This window comes from Palaemon carinicauda, chromosome 3 (genome assembly GCF_036898095.1).
Source record: "Palaemon carinicauda isolate YSFRI2023 chromosome 3, ASM3689809v2, whole genome shotgun sequence".
NCBI classification, from domain to species: Eukaryota; Metazoa; Arthropoda; class Malacostraca; order Decapoda; family Palaemonidae; genus Palaemon; species Palaemon carinicauda.
In genome coordinates, this window is record NC_090727.1 from 89,856,628 (window position 1) to 89,879,127 (window position 22,500).

A 22,500-nucleotide genomic window follows, 5' to 3' on the forward strand; every position below is an offset into this window, starting at 1 on the left:
TTTACTTGAAATCGCAGAGATCATAAATTTACATTCTAAAACGATATTAGAAGTCAATGTTTACCAGGATCAAACTATACTGTATTGTTTTTATGAAACCAATGGGATTAATTCTTATTTTGGTTAAATTTCTTAAATATTATAAATCAAATAAACAAATACCATCTGAATCTGCCATATCAGTATGAAGCAAGATATAACAACGTAATGCTCAGGGTGACTGGAAATACATAAATAAATATACAAATAAATAAAAAAATAAATATATATATATATATATATATATATATATATATATATATATATATATATATATATATATAATCCAGACACTTGCTCTTTATCATTACTAGCTAAGATACAACACTAGTTGAAAAAGAAGAATGCAACAAGGCCAAGGGCTCCAACAGGAAAAATAGCTTAGTTAAGATAGGAAATAAGCAAATAAATAAACTTATACGAGAAGTAATGAATAGCAACTATAAAATATTATAAGACCGGTAACAAAGTTAAAATAAATCTGTCATATATAACCTATGAACAGAGGCATCAAAATATTCACTACGAGTTTAATCTGGCACCAGCCACCCGTTGAGATAATACCGCTAGAGAGTTATGGGGGTCCTTTGACTGGCCAGACATTACTTCATTGGATTCTTCTCTCTGGTTACTGTTCACTTTCCCTTTGCCTACACATACACTGAATAGTCTGGGCTACTTATTAAAGATCCTCCCCTGTCCTGATACATCCGACAACACTGAGATTACCAAACAATTCTTCTTCTCCCAAGGGGTTAACTACTGCACTGTAATTGTTCAGTGGCTACTTTCCTCTTGGTAAGGGTAGAAGAGACTCTAAGGCTATGGTAAGCAGCTCTTCTAGGAGAAGGACACTCCAAAATCAAACCATTGTTCTCTAGTCTTGGGTAGTGCCATAGCCTCTGTACCATGGTCTTTCACTGTCTTGGGTTAGAGTTCTCTTGCTTGAGGGAACACTCAGGCACACTATTCTATCTAATTTCTCTTCTTATTGTTTTGTTAAAGTTTTTATAGTTTATATGGGAAATATTTATTCAAATGTTGTTACTGTTCTTAAAATATTTTACTTTTCCTTGTTTCCTTCCCTCGCTGGGCTATTTTCCCTGTTGGAGCCCCTGGGCATATAGCATCCTGCTTCCCAAACTAGGGTTGTAGCTTAGCAAGTAATAATAATAATAATAAAGTGTTGAGCCTTATGATGGAAAAGGCAAGACTGTTGGGAGTAGCTGTTTTAATCTTCGCCGATAGGAAATTAGAAATTAATGGATGAATCTTAATTGTTGATGGCTAACAAAGATAAAAATTAAACGATTTGAGTTGTTTATTTTTTACCATCAGATGAACAAAATTAATATATAATGATATCCGACATTTCATGTATATATATCACGAGGATAAACATCGATGTTGTAAACGTTCATATGTAAACAGAGCTACCAAAAATAATGGACTATTATTAACTAACCGGAAATAATAACGGAGTAAGAGAGAGAGAGAGAGAGAGAGAGAGAGAGAGAGAGAGAGAGAGAGAGAGAGAGAGAGAGAGAGAGAGAGAGAGAGAGAGAGATATACCAATACGGAAAACTATTCTGTAGAAAGAGAAGGGTTTTACAGATGGTGTGAAAAGAAAGTACTGCAAAGAGAGTACCTCGGTATCCAAAAGCTCAAGAGAGACGAAAGAAATAGCGGCTGACAGCAAATGTGTATAGGGGAGTTTAACAAACTGTTGTTGAGCTTTCTTTGTAGGTATATAAAGCTATTGATTTTATGGAACTTTCAAGAAATAAGGGGTAGTTCATGACACACCCGCCAGAGGGTGAACGCGGTAATGACTATTGTGTTATTTCTCTTTCTGGATCAAATCTCTATTCTGGAAAACGTAAGACATTAAAAACATCAAAGCCACGTCCTCTCCATAAACGAAAACATACATAGAAGCCATAAAAAGGTCAGAAAAAACCTAAGCAAGCTAAAGAAAGATGCCCAATCCTTCCTTCCTGCACTCCTCCAAATTTCACCTAATGAAAAACGAAGAGAGAATTACTGGTTCTTGGGAAATTCCTAATTAAGGTGAAAGTGAAGGAGAGCAGAGGGCCAGATACAATGGGAGAGACTCGGAGACGATTAATCACCCCCAGCAAAGGCCGATGGAGTCGACCCGAACAGAGAATAAAAAATTTCATCAGCAAATTTTCATATTAATCCACATGGATTATGAATAGGTGTAGGCGACCCATCGAGAATGACGGCTAAACATGTAAAGAGATATGCACACACCCGCACACAGATTTAACCCTTCAACCCCCCCCCCCCCCCCCCCCCCTACTTTCCTAACCACATCACGGCTATTCTACTCCGACCCAACGATGTCTTCAGAAGGCTTCACACCATCCCGTTCTCATCCGAGTCTTCATTCACACCTCATAAGAATTTTAACTTTTTTTTTTATAAATACAATTCTATCTATCTATTTATCTATATCTATATACTCTATTTATCTATCTATCTTTCTTTCTATATATTTCCTTCGGGGAAAAGAAATTACTAAATGAATATTCAATGGCGGAATAAGATTCGTGTTTTGGAAAAAAAAATAGGAATAGAGACAAAGTTGTCTTCTTCAGGAGCAGAAAGTAAGTTTTGGTGAAGACCGAGTGAAGATTTTTCCCAAAGCGAACAAAAAAGTCTTCAAAATCTCGCTCTCATTCGAATTATAATCGGAATCAGTTTCAGGAGACGATCTCGAAGCCAACGAAGACCGTCTCCAGTCCTCAAAACTCCTTCAATCTCGGAGTTGATATTTCTGCGAAGACCTACTTCGATTTCTTCAAATTATACCTGATCAAAGTCAAGTGATCTGCATTCTGAGTTTTGCAACGATGTTCACAAACAACGTATTGAGAGCTATCAGCCAGTACGGGAAGAAATATCTACTTGGTGGTCTCTCTTCCGGACAGGTTTCAGGACCAGCAACCTCGGTTGATGGAACTGGAAGGACTACGCCTCATTTTGGGAGGTGGTCTTCTGATGAGGAAATTCTGGGCCGAGGAGGAAAAGAGCGAGGCACTCGAGCCTGTCTTGGACCAGGAGGAACTCGGAGTTTCTGAGGAGACGGAAGCTGTCATCCTTTGCTTTCCAGCGAGGAGGATCAGCTGCTGCTGCCAGGAGGCACAGGGAGTGTTGTCTCTAATAGAAATGTACAAGTTCAGGTAGAGACCGAACAAGTCTCTAACAGAGACGTAGAAGTTCAGGTAAAGACTGAACCAGTCTCTATCAGGGATGTAGAAGTTCAGGTGAAGGCTGAACAAGTCTCTAACAGAGATGTAGAAGTTCAGGTAAAGACTGAACAAGTCTCTAACAGAGACATAGAAGTTCAGGTAAAGACTGAACCAGTCTCTATCAGGGATGTAGAAGTTCAGGTAAAGGCTGAACAAGTATCTAACAGAGATGTAGAAGTTCAGGTAAAGACTGAACCAGTCTCTAACAGAGATATTGAATTTCAGGTAAAGGCTGAACCAGTCTCTAACCGAGATGTTGAAGTTCAGGTAAAGACTGAGCAGCTTATCTCTAGCAGAGATGTAGAAGTTCAGGTAAAGGCTGAACAGCTTATCTCTAACAGAGATGTAGAAGTTCAGGTAAAGGCTGAACAGCTTATCTCTAACAGAGATGTAGAAGTTCAGGTAAAGGCTGAACAGCTTATCTCTAACAGAGATGTAGAAGTTCAGGTAAAGGCTGAACAGCTTATCTCTAACAGAGATGTAGAAGTTCAGGTAAAGGCTGAACAGCTTATCTCTAGCAGAGATGTAGAAGTTCAGGTAAAGGCTGAACAGCTTATCTCTAACAGAGATGTAGAAGTTCAGGTAAAGGCTGAACAGCTTATCTCTAACAGAGATGTAGAAGTTTAGGTAAAGAGCATCTAATACTAGAAGGATGGCACAACAAAATAGAGGTCAAAGAGCATTTAATTCTAGAAGGATGGCACCTCAAAATATAGGTCAAAGAGCATCTAATGCTAGAAGGATGACACCTCAAAATAAAGGTCAAAAAGCATCTAATGCTAGAAGGATGGCCCCTCAAAATAAGGGTTAAAGAGGATCTAATGCTAGAATGATGGCACCTCAAAATAGAGGTCAAAGAGCATCTAATGCTAGAAGGATGACACTTCGAAAATAGAGGTTAAAGAGCATCTAATGCTAGAAGGATTACACCTCAATATAGAGGTCAAAGAGCATCTAATGCTAGAAGGATAACACCTCAAAATAGAGGTCAAAGACCATCTAATGCTAGAAGGATAACACCTCAAAATAGAGGTCAAAGACCATCTAATGCTAGAAGGATTACACCTCAATATAGTTCAAAGACCATCTAATGCTAGAAGGATGACACCTTAAAATAGAGGTCAAAGAGCATCAATTGCTAGAAGGATGACACCGCAAAATAGAGGTCGAAGAGCATCTAATGCTAGAAGGATGACACCTCAAAATAAAGGTCAAAGAGCATCTAATGCTAGAAGTATGACACCTCAAAATAGAGGTCAAAGAGCATCTAATGCTAAAATGATGACACCTCAAAATAAGAGGTCAAAGAGAATCTAATGCTAGGAGGATGGCACCTTTAAATAGAGGTCAAAGAGCATTTAATGTTAGAAGGATGGCACCTTTACACAACCTAAGAGAGATTAGTTCACCAAGCTTTCCAATAGTCTTCAGAAGGCACATAAACGTTCCAAAATCCTCTGTCTTCAGGGATATGATATGACGATTAAATACTTTATTCTTAACTGCGTTTCATTCTACCTTGAGGCGTCAGTGACCCTGGCAGTTATGACGCCGCCTAGTGTCAATGACCTTTGTAGTTGCGACGCTAGCCAACCTAATCAATCTTTAAATATGATCATATTAATAAAACCCTTGATATAGGGTCTCTCTCTCTCTCTATCTCTCTCTCTCTCTCTCTCTCTCTCTCTCTCTCTCTCTCTCTCTCTCTCTCTCTCTCTCTCTCATGGAAAACGGGAGAAATAAACATGATTTTTAATTAGTGTTGGCCTAAATTATTCATTCTGTTCTTAATCATATAAGTGCTGATAATATATATCTCTCTTTAGACAAGTTCCAGACAAGAATAATGACATTTCTGATACCTTATTCCTGCAGTAGACTAGAAACGGCTATATTTGTTGCATATAGATATACAATTATATCCTAAATAGGTATTTTTGTCATTTCAATAGCAAATAGATCTCAAAGGTAAATTTCAGAGAGAGAGAGAGAGAGAGAGAGAGATCGCTCCTATATCAGGCATTTTATCATATGATCATATTTAAAGATTGATTAGGTTGCCTAGCGTCGCAACTACAAAGGTCATTGACACTAGGCGGCGTCATAACTGCCAGGGTCACTGACGCCTCAAGGTAGAATGAAACGCAGTAAAGAAAAGAGTATTTAATCATCATATCATATCCCTGAAGACGGAGAGGATTTTGGAACGTTCAAGTCAGAATAATTTTTTCAACTGAAAATTTCGGATATTATTATGTAAATTATTATGAAATTCGACATCAATGAATGTTAATACGCTTATTTTTAGAATAAGAATTACTTTCACGATAAAAAAGCAAAATTGTTTTTCTAAATGATTCCCAATTGTAATTTTAATAAATATTTAACGGGATCAAGTTGAAAATCTTTTTTTCTTTACATTCCTCTAATTCCGCCTTAAGTCTCCGGACGAGTTCTTCAAAATTTCCTTTGGAACTCCGGAAGAAATTCGCTCGGAAGTGATTGATACAAGACTTCCTTCCCTACTTTGAACATTTAATTTCGCACAGTAGATTTTAATTTATAGAAACAAATATTGATATATATAATCAATATTATTTCTATCTAAAGTAAACTTATTTTGTTATTAAAACTATTAATACATATAATATTAATGTCTACTGACTCAAAATATTGTATAACATTCTCCTTATTATTCGGTTGAAATGTTTTTTCTTATAAGTTCTAGAAAGTCTTCTCACTCTTCAGGAATATCAGAGAATGATTAAATAATATTTTCGCTCTCTGTCTGTACATAGTTTTCTTGCCGCTCCATCATCATCATCATTAACTTTTACTTCACAAATTGTTAAGGTTATTTCTGAACGTTTGTTCTATTTTCTTTTATCAAAAATATACTAAGATATATAAGCTGTGTATAAATGTTTGCGTGTGTATACACACACACACATATATATATATATATATATATATATATATATATATATATGTGTGTGTGTGTGTGTGTGTGTGTGTGTGTGTTTGTGTGTGTGTGTCTATGATTGTTGAAGCTATCCTAGTCAAAGTCACCCATACTAGATTGAATTTCTCTGAGCCCTCGGACTAAAATCTCACAATATCGCCAATTTCTAGTGGCCAGCGTGGTGGTGAAAAATGCTCAACCTCTAGACAAGAATGATGACATGTCTGATGCCTTTGTCCAGCAGTAGACTACAAATGGTTATATTTCTTGTTTATAAATATCAACAATTATATCATAAATAGACATTTTGCCATTTACAATTTTTTAATGGCAGACATCAAAAGTTAATTTCAAACACACACACACACACACACACACACACACACATATATATATATATATATATATATATATATATATATATATATATATATGATCAGTCCCCAAGCCCCTCTCCTCCCAAGCTAGGACTAGGTAGGGCCAGGCAATGGCTGCTGACGTTTCAGCAGGTAGACCTATAGCCTACCCCTCACTTACCTCCTTAGATCAAAAGGATGGTAAGGTTGCAGACACTATAAGAATCTATCAAGCTTGAGCGGGTCTCGAACCCGAGTCCGGCAGAACGCCAGGCAGGGACAATTGAACACTTTTCCAATCCTTCTCATCCCGGATAATTAAGATGAGTTGACTCAGCAAACTGCCAACTACTCTGTGACTCATCTCTTCTTTCGTGTTACTATAATTTCTTATCCTTAGACAACAACCCCGATGTGAATTAATTTCTTCCATTATTCCCCTCGAAAAATATTCAACTCTACTTCTGGTCACATTAACACGAATACTCTGCCAATGTAGTGATATTTTTCATATTTAGTTCAATGAAATACTGTACTTCTTATCCGATATGAAATACGATACATACACAAAAGGCTGTTTAAACTGTTCCTACTTTTATAGAATAGATGGATATCCAGTGGAATCCTTCAAGATAAAATGACTGAAAAGACCATACTCTAAACAAGTAACTTAGAAAGTTCACAAACTCCAGGATCCTGACAATGTCGGCAGCCTTTTTCAATAATCGCAGTTTACACCCCGACTGTGAATATACTGAATAACATCGGCGTTGTGTGTGTGTGTGTGTGTGTGTGTGTATGTGTGTGTGTGTGTGTGTGTGTGTGTGTGTGTTATTCTTTTATCGCATGATTTATAGCCAAGTCATATTTCTCAAACACTGGCGACATTCCCTACGTCTATTCCTTCAATATGCAATGACTTTGTATTAACAAATATTTAAAGACAAAACCCCAACATACTCCATATTATTAGATCCTTTGCGTTATATTCTTATAAACTTAAATACGCTAATATACCGAATAAATTAAATTGCCTCTAGTAATAGTTATAAAACCTCATCAAACCCTAACAGCGTCTTTTCATTCGTAATATAACAGAGCAAAGCGACGAAAAAGTCAACAAAACCGACAACTGGCGATAAAAAGATATTCCAACCACCTTTAATGGTCTAAAGGGGCTATCGACCATAAACCAATTTAATAGAAAGGCCCACCATTGGAGCTATCGAAAGAGTCCCTTTACTGCACATTAACGAGAGAGAGAGAAGCGTTAGCGTTATATGGCATGAATGGTCCCCTCCATAAAAAAGACCATGAGCCTTATTGCGAACCTTACAACCCTGCAAAGATGAAGCATTGCCTAGAACGTTCAATTAGGTTTGTCTCCTGTGAATGCAACCGTTAGACAGATATTAATATTCGAAAGTGTGGTATTTAGGAAAGGGTTAGGGGATAGGAAAGGTTGAATCTGTGAGTGCACATGTCTATTTAAATATTTAGCCGTCAGTTTTGACGGGTCAGGTATATTAGTATTTATACAATACGGTCTATATACTACGATTGCATAAGGTTGCAACAAAGGGTACCAAAGATTTAGCGACACGTTCTCAGTTCTCTTATTGTTTGCGGTGTGTCAATAGTTCTCTTCCCTCTTTCCATCTGATTATTCTGTACTTATGATAACTTGACTTACGTACAGTATAAGCACTCGTACTGGCATGGATTAAACTTTGCAGGGATCCCATTACATTTAAACACCATTGTTTGTTTGCCATCTACTAAATTATTAATCCATCACTAGAATATCAATTTTCATAACAGGAGCAAAATTTGTCGCTTGCTGAGATTGTTCCCAAAAAATCACTGAAAACTCTTAAAATATGTTTACAACAACTTTATACCAATTTATTTTACTGTTTACAATAACTTCATACCAAAATATTTCACAAAGTTGAAAAAGCAGGATGCTATAAGCACAAGGGCTCCAGCAGGGTAAAATACTATAGTGAAGAAAGGATATAAATGAACTACATGAGAAGTAATGAATAATGAATATAAAATACCCATTCATCACCTCATAGTTGGAAGAATAATTTTTGCTTTAAGAATATAAGGAATGACAAATGGCATTCCCTTCACTTCCTTTTAAATGGGAAAACTTTTATTAACATTGAAAAGAAATACTTATGTTTCCCCTATAAAATTTTGCTATTTATGAAAATGTTTCGTCTTCAAATTATTATTTTCAGAAGAGAAACATGGCAAACATATATCAATAAAGCATGAAAACCGGAGAGAAAAAATTAATGTTGAAAAAATAGAGCCACTCAAGATGTATAAAGTAACTGATTTATTACATAAAACTTTACTATTGCTATTAACAGAAAATTATAAAAGTTGGATATTTAACCTTATAGTAGGTCTGTAACACAAACGGCCACCTCTGTATCTCCTCAGTTTTGTTAAGACGTACAAAAACGGTTTGAAAAAAAAAAAAATCTTCTTTCCTTCTATAAGGGTCTGTTCTTTTCCATTTCCACCCCGTGTCACCAAAAAATATCCCCTTCTTAGCCCAGTCACTCTAAATGATGGAAGGCGGGGAAGAAGGACACAATAGATGGTAAAATCTTGTCTATTTTTTTCGTGGAAAAATATCTTTAGACTTAAGTCTTTCGAAGAGTTATACCTTTCGAGGCATGAAATAAAGTTGGGAATATTTAATTTATATCCCAAGAACACGAAAATCTTCATCAAACACATAATTAAAAGTACAATACCCTTGAATTTACTTTAACTTTATCTTAATTAATTATTGAATAATGACAAATTAGTGGGTTTCGACAAATATCCTTCCACGATATATGACCAATGAAAAACTTCCAACTGGCGAAGCTAAATTTAGACAGCAAACCACACCTTTCCTGAAAAGACACTGCTCCCTATATGGCTACAACCATCTAAATATGACTGTATCAAGGGGTATATGATTAGTATATCATGCTTACAAGAATAAGCTAAAAGTTCCATCTTAAAAAATTCTTTTCCCAATAAGGAGAGGTAAACAGAATCCAAAATAGATGTTTACCAATAACAGGTGTAGAAAAATATAAAAAAGGTCCTTTCATGCAGAGCCAGTCATTGAAATAACGCTTATTTCTTTTATGAAATTTCTGCATATGGCCTTTCCTGATCTACTTTCATCTGATCCCCAGATAAATTATTAACGAATATTTTCTCAAGAGCTTACGTGAGGCGGAGACTGTTTAAAGTATTTGCTCATTAATGTAAATAGAGTCGAGTTTCATTTGAAGAACGTAATAAATAAGAGTTACAAGGAATTTGGATGTCCCAAAGACTGTTTAGACCATCCGCAGAGACTCCATTTGCTCTTGGGTAAAGAGAATTAGTTTATTTCGAGTTTTTATGATCTTCGCTAACATATTCTTGAATTTGTTTATCGTGTTACTGTTCAATGCATCCGCTGGAAGTCTGAGAGAGAGAGAGAGAGAGAGAGAGAGAGAGTTTCGACTAAATATTACCCTTCTTATATGTACAGGGAACTTTTCACAGGCCGAAAAAAAATTCCTTCCTACAATCAAATGTTCTATCAAAGAGAACACGTTAGCAATCTGTGAAACATCACGAGAATAAAAGAAAACAGCAGTGTGTACGGAATGTATGAACTTTTTGACGCTAATCTCCTCTGTATAATGCAGAATAACGTGTCTGGCTATATTATATATATATATACATATATATATATATATATATATATATATATATATACATATATATATATATACATATATATATATACATATATAAATATATATATATATATATGTATATATATGCATGTATATATATGCATATATATACATATACATATATATACATATATACATATATATATATATATATATATATATATATATATATATATATATATATATATATATATACATATATATATATATATATATATAATATTTCCTGCCAATCTCATCCGTATTTTAAGACGTAAGACTACTCGGTCTCCCTCGTACCTCGGGTGGGGGGAGAGGAAGTATTCATACCCTGGTGACCGGGGGGTTACTCAGAGAGGTAAACTTGGAAACCAAAATTCCCGCAAATTGCCGAAACTGCCGGATTGTAGTTAGGAAAGAGGGGAGGAGGTGGGGAGGGTTGAATCTGTGTGTGTGTGTGTGTGTGTGTGTTTACATGTGCGTGTGTGTGTGAGTGCATATCTATCGGAATATTCAAATGTTATTTTGGACGGCTTGGGTACACCAGTTACCTGATATTAACTAAGGAGTTCTAGGTGCCAAGTACGGTTATCATTTGGTATTAACTAATAAATAAAATAGGTTACATGTCTCAATTACAAGATTACAATACAGCAATGTAATTTTGGTCATTATTTAAAATACAAGACAATTTTGGATAGATCGACATTTAGCAATCAACAAAAATGGCAAAATCCCTTTAGAGTAAAAATACTAAACTACCTTTCAGATTTTAATAATTTGATCTATCTAAATAATAATCCAAACCTAGCCAGACGTCAAAAACTTTGATTAAAATCTACCTTTCAATTTCAGTATTAAAATAAAATTTCCATAAAACAAATACAATATGTTGAGTAAATATATCCTCACCGCTGAGGTCTGTTGGATTTTTATTGGGATACAGTCGAAGAGATGAACAATATGAATACCAAATTTACCATGGGTTCATTAAATATGGAAAACAGGGATATTTTTGTTTTGCTTCATAAAAATAAAATATTTTATAAAAAGAGATATCATTGTTAAACAGATTATCAATGATGAACTTAAGATATAATGAAATAAATATCATGATTGACACTATAATCATTCTTTAATCACATAAAAAAAGATTTGAATATTTCGCGAAAGTTTTCCTTATATGTTTTATCCAGATATATTTCAAAAGGAAGAATGTCCTTGTTATTATGAAGAATGATTTTAGCTTAGTTTTCTACAAAAAAGAAAACTAGATCTAAGTTGTCTGAAACTATAAGAGATTACTCGAGTACCAAATGGTGAGGGGCAGAGGGAGATGGTTTGGACATGCTCTTCGCATTCACCAAGAGAGATTAGTTCACCAAACTTTTAACTAGGCTCCACAAGGCATTAGGAGAGTTGTTAGGCCCAGGGCTACATGGCTGAAGACTATGAAGCGTGAAGTAGGTGATAACTAATGGAGATGTATTGAATTAAAAGCTCAAGATAGAGACAACTAGCGAAATCTAACCGAGGTCCATTGCCACAGTAGGCGTAGGAGGAGATTATGATGATGAAGTGGTTTGAAGAATAGCCTACATAAAACACGCACAAGATTTAGATGCGGAAAAGGAAATAAATCCTCAAGTTATTACTACATGGAAGAGATGCAAAATTGTGTGGTCTGAATTTCTGTCACCTTAAAATTGTAAAATTTACTCGCGAATGCATTTCCCATGTTATGTAGTTGCGACATCAGTACAACTTGTTGAGTATGAAGTTACAAAATAAATACACAAATAACTTTGGAACAAAACGTGTTTTAGTTCTATTCATAAAATCATAAGATCATCTGAGTATCACATTCTGCTTACATCAATCTTCAAGTGGTTTCGATTTTTCTTTGATGGCCAATTATCTAAATGATGCTCCAATTCACTAAAAAATAAGGATATCTTTACAAGCAATTTAATTTACCTTAAAAAAAAACATTAATCCTGAGGAAACTGGAATATATCATTGGATAATATGAAAATTCAAACTTAGATAGACGAGCAGCTATTAAGAGATTCCTTTCAGCCTGTATTGCCTTAAAATTGTGGTAAGAAAGGTTAGTGAATTATCTCCAAAAGGATTTTAAGGACTTGGGAATAATGGCTAAGGAAACTACCTAGAAGCCATTACTCACGCGTAATTCTTAAAGAAAATAAGAGCACATTCATTCCCATTTTAGAAAGTGTTGCTGTCTAGATCAACCAGGTATTTTCCTTTTAAGGGACGAACAAAACACGAGAAATAGCATTGCTACGTACATAAAATCATATGAAACAAAAATGAGATAAGAGTTGAAAAAAGTGAAATAAATTCAAAAGTCATTGAGATTAATATAATGAAAGATGGAATCACATTCATAATTAGGTGTTGTGGAGTTAGACAAGAAAAACTCGTAATCTAACTTCGAAATATTAAGAAAATCCATTTGTTTGGATGTGTGGAGGTACTTTTGAACGTTCTTTAAATTCCATAAGAAATTTGTCTGTTGAATACCAGACTTTCATTCTTGCTGACTTATATGTTAGGGGGAAATGCAACCATCAAACCAAAACAGTATTGCTTTCAAAGCGCGCATCGAAGTCCGATATTCTGAAAAATGAATCAATGATCCCAACAAGGCTTTATATAATCACCTTCCTACGATGCAAATCCGATTTACCAAATACAAATACGATTGCTGTGGAACAAACGAGGCAAGTGCAGGATAATACTGATATAAGATTCGTACTACTTTCATTAACTTTTCGGTATGATTAGGCCGTCGGGAGAACTGAATTTTAATGCAAGAAAGTCATGCAAAATCTCTTGATAGAGATCTAGCTAAAATTAGTGCAGGTTAAATCTATGGGGCATGAAAATTATCCCTAACAAAGCTCCGAGTAAGGTGTCTTTTTAACTATTACAACTCCTTTAAAACTCTAGAAGGGATTTATTAATGCAAGTGTACTTTTGAGAAGTACTTTCGGTTTATTTCTTCTTCAAATACAAAATAAGATCAGCTTATCGAGAAAATCTTTTAAAATTTTCGGTGATCAGTCTATCCTCATAAATATACTAATTATTTCATTCTACCTTGTTTCGTGTATTGTTCTGTCTGGTCTTCCACTGCTAACTCTCATCTTAATTTGTTAGATAGCATAATAATAATAATAATAACAATAATATGGGTACACGAACTTGTCAGTGGTAAGCAGCTAGTCAACAATGTCTACTAAAGTACATCTCAGTGCTTCTGAATACACAGAAAAAAAACTTACGAGAAATAAACCAGCTTAATCGATCCTTCTCTTCTGAACTGCTGCAGATCCTGCCCAATGGGAATGGAGAATCTCTGGGTCTCGAAAGATTTCAAATTAAGACTTTGTTTTAATTGAAGAAAATGGGGAGGATTAACCAACTCCAGAATTAATCCTATCAGTGAAGGGAAAATTCCTATCACATGAATATTTCTTTATCGAAACATGTAAGGGATCTCCCAGGCCGTTAGGCAGAATCATATTTCGTTTTCACTGGTTAAACAACGTAAAGTTTTTAGAATAACTTTTTAGTATTACAGCTGAAAGCTAGAAGGTAAAGAATAATTATAGGAACAATAAGAAAATCTCCCGGATATACAAATATAAATATGTATATATATATATATATATATATATATATATATATATATATATATATATATATATATATATATATATATATATATCCTTCAGGTAAGGGTGAAAGGGGGGAGGGGCGAGAGCATGTACTGTGTATCTAAATATTAAGCCGTCATTTACGAGGTGCACTAGTATTGTAATATCTAACTAACCAATCAATAATAATTCTGTGATAATACTTCAAAATCACCAAGACATCCACCGTCGTATGATAGTCCAACTGTGCGGAACAGGATGATTTGGCGCCGACTCTTGGGCGCTGCCGATTTGGCGCCTCCATTTTGGCGATAGACAGTTTGGCACTCATTGTTTTGGCGATAAGCTGTTTTGGCGCCAAGAAACAAACTTAAGGACCATCCGCAAATTTGTGTCTCGTTTAGTGATCACCTCATTACACCAAAGGCTCGTATGATTTGAGAATTGTAATATTAAACCAGTTATTACGATATTCAAGTCTTGTTTAGTTCGCCCTATACTATACGCCCTATTACCTAATAAGCATCGAATAACATACGTAAAAATGTTTCGAATGATAACTGAGATGTTTGCAGAGCTGCAACCAAAGGGCATTTATTGTGATTATGAACAAGCAGCTTTTTCTGCAATGACAGAATGTTTTCCGGATGTGGAGTTGAAAGGCTGCTTCTTCCATTTTGCACATAATATTCATAAGCACCTGAAGCAACTTGGGCTCCAACATTTGTATAATAATGACCCCGACTTCTCAGTATATGTACATATATATATATATATATATATATATATATATATATATATATATATATATATATATATATATATATATATATATATATATATATATATATATATATATATATATATATATATATATATATATCAGGTCAGCCAAATGGGCTAGCGCCGAAATAACGAGCGCCAAAACCATTTAGCGCCAAAACGGCGGCGCCAAATCATCGTCGCCAAAAGAGCGGCGCCAAAACGTACTGGACTCCAACTGTGTGCTACCACAACATTTCACAGGAAACAAAGCCGAAATGAACTTTAAAATATCCTCAGATTCTAATCCAAAAGTCGATAATGTTCTTGTAATAAACACGATGTTACACTTACCATAAATGTTATTGTCGTTTTTTACTAGCCTTTAATGAATGTTAAATGCTACAGAGTAATTTGCTTTCGATTCCAAAGCTTTGACTTGGTGTTATTTTGACTCTCTCTCTCTCTCTCTCTCTCTCTCTCTCTCTCTCTCTCTCTCTCTCTCTCTCTCTCTCTCTCTCTCTCTCTCTCTGTGTGTGTGTGTGAGGGGAGAGAGAGAGAGAGAGAGAGAGAGAGAGAGAGAGAGAGAGAGAGAGAGAGCTGAACCTTACATAATACTGGAAAGCATCACCCTTACCCCCGAAAATATCTCTTTGATCTCCATGACACCGTTGAGTCACCGCTGATTAAAGATGCGCAGGATTCCAAGAATAGAAAGATGATCTGTACTAATGAAGTCGTTTCATCCTATGACTGACGAACTTCGTAGGATTGTAGACTATCCTAGGATTTTTAATCATCCTTGTCCAAGGATTTCAGAGCCAGCCGGATAATCGATACGTTGTTATAAGTATTCCAGAAATAATGGCAAAGCAAGCACGAATTCGAGAGAGAAATTTTAATCATTACTATTGTAATTTGTTTATGGTATTATTCATTATAATGTGGATTTTTCAGAAAATAGTAAGAACATTCATCACAACTCTAATTGTGCCCATGGCAGCTTTGATGTTTCTTCTCTTATAATCTTTAAATCTCACTGTGCTTGTAGACTTTGGGTTATATAGATTTTCTTCTTAATCCCATACGTTACTTCTTTGTTCTTGAATTTTATTTCAGTATAATTCTCAACTCTTCACTTTTGTATTTAAATTTCCGTTGTATATTTTTGAAAAAGTAGGTGAGGCTACTATAAATTTCCCCACCATCTTTTATTATGAATAAATGAATATTCCCCGAAATCATAACAATTGTTCCTTAAGAAGTGCACAATCAAAGCTGACGAGGAGGATAACGTGACAGTCCTTCCCTCCAACTTGTCTAAATTTTAGCCATTAGAAAAGAAATATTGTCATTCCGGGATTCGTAATTAAGGTTCTGTTGACAGAGGAAGAAGGAAAATGAGGCGAGATGAAGCGAATGGAAGGATTAATTGCTCCCAGCACCGCTCGGGAAATGGATCAGACGAAGCCTTGAAATTTCATGGGAGCACAATTTAAGTCTAAGCGATTCATCAGAAGACTTAATGAATTAAAGTATCTTTAAAAAATAAATTAATTACAATATTGAATACCATATTCAAAATATCCGTAACGCGTTTTCCTTGACACATTAAATGCATTTTTCCTTTAGTCACTTTCCGAGTGGGAATACCTTAACGTGATAAAAGGGTTTGTATATAGTCATGATCAGCAAATCTGTACTGGTCAGGACCACCCATACTAGGTTGGTTTGCTGTGAGCGATCAGTCTAAAATCTCCAATCCTCATCAATCCGCAGTGGCCAGTGGGGTAACGATAATGGCCAACCCCCAGACTTGATTTGGGACATGTCTGACGCCTTTGTCCTGCAGTAGAATAGAAACGGCTGAATATGTTATGGTGGTTGTAATAAAATAGGAGATCTTTAATTACTATAAAGTAGAAGTGATGTAGAAAAATTTCATTACACAAAACATTGCATAGTCTGCTGAGCTACACAGACTTCAATGAACTTTAATTAGAATTCGTTCAGTTCCTCACAATATCTCACTTTCAAATTTCAAGTAGAAATTTCATATCTCCAAAACTGGAAACCAGGAAAACACATTGTATTAAAGAAGCCAAAATCTAAAGAAAACTTGGAGATAATTATAGTACAAAAAAACAAGCATACTTAAAGATTTAAAGGAAACTCGTGAATGGCAGAGGAAAGGGGCAATGACAATGGCCTAGCTAGCAGGACAATGTCCTAGAGACTGCACCATATATACATATGATCAACGCCCAAGCTGGGATCTGCGGGGGCCAGGAAATTGCTGATGACTCAGCAGGTAGATCTATAGGCTCCCCCAAACCACCCAACCTTAGGTCACAGGATGGTGAGGTTATAAACACTACAAGAAACTCTCGAGCTTGAGCGTGACTCGAACCCCAATCCGGCAGATCACCAGGTAGGGACGTTTCCAATAGGCCATCATAACCCATGGGAGGACTGAAATAGCGAAGATCTACTAATACTGAGGGAGTAAGATATAAGTTCAAAGTCCAAAAGGGGCTGAATTAACGATCGACAAGGAGCAGAGGGGCAACCTTACGAACAAAGTTCTCACATGACAAATCTAAGGTAAAGACGCTTAATTCGACGAACTGCTCATAAGCGACGTCCCTTTGGGTGGAACATTAAATCTAATTGGGCGCTGTACGTCATTCTTGTTTGGTGTTGGGAAAGAAGGAGCTCAAATTCAAAGGCTCCTGTCTAGAGGGATTATCTGATACTGGTTACGGAAGTAATTTTAGTATTTCGTTTTTCTTCCCGAACGCTTCATACATATCCTTTTACCTGGCTTGAAATGTCAGTTTAGAAACTCAGCAAAATGGCTGTATACATATATAGTATATCTCTATTAATGTAATTAAGAGGTACATTTCTAGTTTTTACATATATTTATATACATATATATGTGTAAATATATATACATATATACATAATCTATATATACATAATATAAATATACATAATATATATATACATATACATATATATATATATATATATATATATATATATTTCTTTCCATTTTCTCTCCGTCCCTTGGGTAGAGCAGAGAGGATGTATTCATACCCTGGTGAGAGTGGGTACTGCGAGAGGTACACAGGCCGACCACAATCCTTGCGTGGGTGCGTATGTATGTATGTGTATATCTATCCAAATATTTAGCAGAACTTTTGACGGCAGGTTACACTAGTTTGTGTGTGTGTATGTGTATGTGTATATATATGTTTTTGTATCGCAATGATCAGCAAAGCTGTGTTCGTCAGGGTCACCCATACTAGGTTGGTTTCCTGTGAGCAATGAGACAAAAGTCTCCAACCATCTCCAATCCACAATAGCCAGCGTGGTGATGAAAGGTGGCCAAGCCTCCAGGTATGAATAAGAAAATGTCTGAGGCCTTTGTCATAGAGTGGAATAGAAACGGCTTCATTTGTTGTGTGTGTGTGTGTGTGTATATATATATATATATATATATATATATATATATATATATATATATAAAATGTATTTATGTGTATGTGTATAGGGAGTAAACATCGACTCCACATAGCCAAAGAATATATATATGTATATATATATATATATATATATATATATATATATATATATATATATATATATATATATTCGTCTAAAGCAGGTCGTTTACATAGTGGTAGAAATTCATATTACTGTATATACATGTTAGGATGACACAAGGCCAATATATTGGGAGTTAGATGGCAGGACAGGATTAGAAATGAAACTATATGTGAGATTACTCGAGTGCCATATGAGGAAAAGATCATGGTCACAGTTTTTGTATTTTCCGTGCACATAATACAAGTAATGATATTCATATCAAACTTATGATAATAAAATATAAATTAACATTTTCTCTTCTGTTTATTGTTTATCTCGAAAGTGGACATCTATTTACTTTAAAACAAAAGTAAATCTACAACGTCATAACTTTATAAAAAAAAAAAAAAATTATAACTTCCATAGACGAACAAGTTCTTTTTCGAAGGAACAAAAACCTAAAATTCCAAGGAAAATCGCCTTTAGTCACTTCCCCATTCTTCCTCTACAAGGGATAAACTTCTGCCCACCAATATCTTCCACAGCCTAAAGGCATTTGCTAAAGTCTACGCCGGCGTCTAGTAAGAAGCTTCCCTTTCTTTGATAAAAAATAATAAACCGTTTGCTTTTGTCCCAAAAGGTTCTAAATATCTATATAACACACGTACATACACACATGCAGTAAAACACGTACAGTTGGACACAATAATTTCTGGCACACCTCGTTTTGATGAGCTGTACACCGTCACACCTTTACTGCAATACACGGCTAATAACCAGAAATGAGAGTGTACGGAGAGATGGCACAGGTGGTAGGAAAGACTAAGAACACGAACTCGTCACGTAGAAAGGGGGTGACAAGGTGCACTTTCTTAGAACGAGATGTGCCAAGAATTCCCGTGTCGTCCTGCACATACAATTTCACGGAGAATTTGGTAGAGTTGATGAAAAGATGTTTCGTTAGGTGTGGCCTACGTAAAAATTAGATTTTGCTTAAGGAATGCCTTAGGCCTAGTATTCTATATTATGCCTATTACGAGAGAAGGTTTTAAAACTGTATGTAAGCAAAAGATATTTACGTTTAACAAGAAGTATGCTAAAGAAACAAAACACACGGTATCACTATGATTTGTCCTCGTGAATTATTGCACATGTAAAAGATATATATATATATATATATATATATATATATATATATATATATATATATATATATATATATATGTATATACATATATATATATACATATATATATATACTGTATATATATATATATACATATATATATATATATATATATATATATATATATATATATATATATATATAGGTACACACACACAGAACATGTTTGTAATTATTATTATTATTATTATTATCATTATTATTATTAATACTTGCTAAGCTATAACCCTAGTTGGAAAAGCAAGATGCTATAAGCCCAAGGGCTCCAACAGGGTAAATAGCCCAGCGAGGAAAGGAAGTAAGGACAAACTACAAGAGAAGTTTAAGAACAATAATAACAATAAAATAAAATTGCCATATATAAACTATAAAAACTTGAAAATAACAAGAGGGTAAAAACTTGAAAATAAACAGAGGAAGAGAAAGAAGATATACTAGTGTGTTCGAGTTTACCCTCAAGCAAGAAGGTAAACTGTAAATATGATATAATTTGACAATAAATAAGGAAAGCCAATTATCAAGTTTTAATCATTAAATTTTTATTCTTATAAGAGAATTCCTGTGAACAAGTAATCCAATCCCTAAGAGAAGAAATGAATCCATGCGGTGCAGTGTTTATTTGTCTCTATTTCTCTCCCCTGTTTGAATGTCATCTACAGAAACTATCTCAAAGTCTCGTCTTCCCTTTGACACTTTCTTGCGTGAAAGCCCTGTTTAAGGAGGGTTCTATCTCAAAGACTTTCTCATCCAACACATCGTCTCAGAAAACGACACTTTCAGAGGTGAAATACGGGACAGGGTAAAGACGTGTTATCTCTTTTTAGCTGTTTAGGATGAGTACTAAATTTCATTCAGAGGCCACCACAAACACAGGCCCACAAGTAAATAAGTGGCGGATTTTCAGTAATCCAACCTGAGAAACAGAGAACATGTTTTGAAGATTTAAAGGTGGCTCCTGAATGGCAGAGGCAATGGTGGCTGCTGATGATTCAGAAGGTAGACCTATAGGCACCCCCAAATCCCCCAATTCTGAGCTCAAACGGGTGGTGAGGCAGCAGGCGCTAGAAGAAACTATCAAGCTTCAGCAAGACATGAATTTCCGTCCAGGAGATCGCCAGGCAGGGAAGATTCCAATAGGCTGCCACAGTTATCGAAAACTGCTCTACTGTTCAAGTGCTTCCTAGATCAAGCTAGCCTGCAAAGGCTAAATTTTAATTTCCCAAGATAATACAGCACAGTATGGAAGCCGTAAACTTAATAACAGTCTTCATTTCATCAGACTGTACTAACATTAACTTTCATAATAGACAATTCTTAATCTACATTGGAACTTCCAGATATTCTATTGGGACTCTTAAACAGGGCATTTCTACCTAAACACCTCAAAGAATTATTATTATTATTATTATTATTATTATTATTATCATCAATCTCTCTCTCTCTCTCTCTCTCTCTCTCTCTCTCTCTCTCTCTCTCTCTCTCTCTCTCTCTCTCTTCGTTTATTTCTGTCAACAAAGCTTTGCTTAATCCCCGATTTATTCTACCAGCTTTTACTAGCAATCTGTCTGATGCAATCAAATCCTTGAGGAAGTGTTTCGGCTTACGCCGAAGCTTAAGGTAAAAATAATATTTTCTCAATCACTAATATCGGTAGACTTATCCAGTTTGGTTCGAGTCGTTTTCCTCTCAACAAAGACATATTCAACACCAACCAAAAACTATTTAAAAAAACTACTTTAAAAAAAACCACCAAAACCCCAATACCTGAACTTCTAATACAATAGCCGTAACGAGCTCGACAGACAAGAAACTTTAAACCTCGTTTACCTCGTTAAGAGGAGAATGTTCCTTTAAGGAGATGAGAGACGTCATATCTCTGGGGATTCGACGACACGTTACTTCAAATTCGAAGTCGATATGGAGCAGTGGGTTTTATTTCCATAGCTATTTTGGATCATTTTATGAGACTAGACAAACGAATAACGATACGAAATATCAAGAACATGATGTGCTCAGAAGAATATCGCAACATTTTCCTGTTAACTGTGTTAGTATACTCTCCAGATTCTCATCCCTGGCTTCATTACAAGGGCACAAATATTACACATATAAAGAGGTAATGTACAAGAAGGCTGGACAGAGAAATAATGATACAAGATAGCAAAAACTTGATGAAATATTGCAAAACTTTCCCATTAACAGTGCAAGTTTATTCTCCAGATTCTCATTCATGGCGTCGTTACAAGGACGCAAATATTCTTCACGTAATGGAGTTAATGTACGAGAGAGAGAGAGAGAGAGAGAGAGAGAGAGAGAGAGAGAGAGAGAGAGAGAGAGAGAGAGAGAGAGAGAGAGAATACTGCTTGGGAAATTTTTATCGTTGAATGACGTTAGATAATAAATACACAAATTATAAAGTCTTGTAAATCTTGAAATGCAGTGTGCCCAAGAATGTCTTACATTTTTCACTAATATCATTCTACTTTCTACAAGTGTATAATTAGCATTTTGATTATTTTCCAATGAGGAAATATATTTAAACACTACTTATATTAATATTTTTCAAAAGGGGATTGACATCTAAGAAACAAAGTAGACATAAAGGAATTACTTAAAAACTCTAAACAGTTGGTTAAGAATTCTCCTGGAAATGACAATAATGTGATCTTTAGTATTTCTTATACAGATTACAACTTGCTTTATGTTGGCCAAAAATCTTAACGCTTGTCGGTCAGAACAAAGCAACAAAAAATGTCTGTCCAATAGCTTAGCTTCAGCCTAAGACATAAAAACCCTTGGTGGGATGCCAGGACAGTAAACCATATAAAGTTATAAGGAAATTAACACAGCATTTAAAGAATGTTGAAGCTGATCTAATATGCCGCCTTGTG